We start from the raw sequence: 1,775 nt of genomic DNA, 5'->3' as shown, positions 1-1,775 counted from the left end.
TTCCACTGCTGATAGCTTCTCCCAATAAACATTCAAGATGGACCCTTGTCCTTCCACGTTCCAGAAGATTTAGAGGAGAGCAATATCAGCATTAGAATTTAGGTTTTCTGTGTGGCAGCAAGCCATAAATTAAAGCAAGCAGATTGTAGAAACAAAAGGGAGGTTATTTAGTTTGTATCTCGGAAGTCAGCTCACGAAGGATCGGATCAGATCATCCAGGGACGTACATTCCAGCAGGGAGACGCGCTTTGATGTCCATTTAATCCATGGAGAGCAGTTTGCAGCCTGGAGACACACAGAAAAAAAAAAAGACAGAAAAACTATTGTCAGAATATTTATTTTGCATTCCTCCCAACTTAATTCCTCTGTTTTTCTCTGCCCATCACAAAACTTGCCATCAGCTCAGACAGCCTTTGACACAGCAGCACCGGCTGTGATTTCTGCCTTGGTATTTGCATACTGAGAAGTTTCAGGGTGAACTTTCCGAAAGGGCAGAGAATAGACCTGTGGATACTGAGTCCCTTTTTATTGAAAGAGCCTCCTTGCTCTGGCTGTATCTGAATTACAGTTTGAGCAATGACTCACCTCCTCCCCTTATGCTGACCTTAAGAGCCACAAGATACGCAGCAAAGTATTCATAACTCAAAGCAGCTGAACAAAAAGCATTCGTCAAAGAAGGAGGAGCAGGACTGGGAAGAAGAGGAATTTGCTCCTCTCTCTTCCTCCCCACAACCAGCTTAATTTCTTAAGCAATGGGGCTGGACTCGTGATTCAAAGAAACCTTATATGTGCTGGGACGGACAGGGGAAAAAGCATAAATGGCTTTTGTTTCACATGGATTATTGCTATTTTTCCTGCCAAGGAAGGGTAGGTGAGGGCAGCCGGTGATCTCAGAGAGTTCCCATGGGATCCTGAGCCAGGCAGAGAGGCAGGAAGCTGCTTTGCCTCAATGAGTCGGGGGACACAGAGGGACCCGGAGCTGCTCTCTGTTCCCCCCTGGCTGGAAGCAGTGATTTAAACGAGTTTTTAAAGTCAAAAAGTGGATCACTTCCTCCCACGATGCCATTGTTTTGTGGGAAGAAAAACATGTTGTGGTTTTTCAAAGTTCGGATGTTTGCAAAAAGCCCCCAAAGTGCCATTGGTTAAATAACACTCTTGTGATTAAAAATAAAAAGAAGGAAAGCATCACAGAAGCATCTGTGTCAGAACACATGTAGATTATGAACAAGCCCAGCAACAGTCTCCTTCACTGCTCAGCTGCAGGCTTCAGACCAGCAAACAAACAGCAAAACTACAACTGTGACTGTTAAAACCCATCATTCCAACCCGTTCTGTGCGTCACGTTGATGCAGGACCCAAATCCAATGCTTATGAGGGCGTGGAGAAGTGCATCTGGTGGTCACAGCTCTGGGCTGGGTACAACATCCCCAGCTTTGCTGCTGGCTTTTCTCCTGAGGATCTGCAAGGCCAAATGGGGTTTGTCAGGGTGTCCTGGAGACAGCACAGGCCTGGTTTGTAGAGGCGGCATGTAAATATTTACTGAGCCCCATAAAACCAAATCCAAAGGCAGGAGCCTCAGACAGTGGTCTTAAGCCTTTGCTCTACCTCATGTTTCTCATCCGCAGCACGTGATGGGTAGTGTGTGCTGTTCAATCAGCGGCTGTTTGCCAAATGCCTTGAGATTTCTTTTAAGTCTGGCCCCTACAAATGCATTTACAGGAGCTCAAGGGCTGACAAGTGGGTCTGGCTGGACAACAAAAGGCTTTATTAACCCC

At 46.2% G+C, this 1,775-nt stretch overlaps 1 protein-coding gene across 1 annotated transcript in view; it reads right to left on the bottom strand.

Moving 5' to 3' along the window:
- Positions 1-1,775, bottom strand: part of ZFAT (zinc finger and AT-hook domain containing) — a 529,595-nt gene that overhangs the window by 8,568 nt on the left and 519,252 nt on the right. The window lies entirely within an intron of this gene.

The sequence above is a fragment of the Pezoporus flaviventris genome, unplaced genomic scaffold (assembly GCF_033815535.1).
Source record: "Pezoporus flaviventris isolate CSIRO_AGI_PZ_B2104156 unplaced genomic scaffold, CSIRO_AGI_Pfla_v1 ptg000007l, whole genome shotgun sequence".
Classification (NCBI taxonomy): Eukaryota; Metazoa; Chordata; class Aves; order Psittaciformes; family Psittacidae; genus Pezoporus; species Pezoporus flaviventris.
The sequence above is the reverse complement of the archived record's forward strand: the minus strand, read 5'-3'. Positions and strand labels throughout refer to the sequence as shown.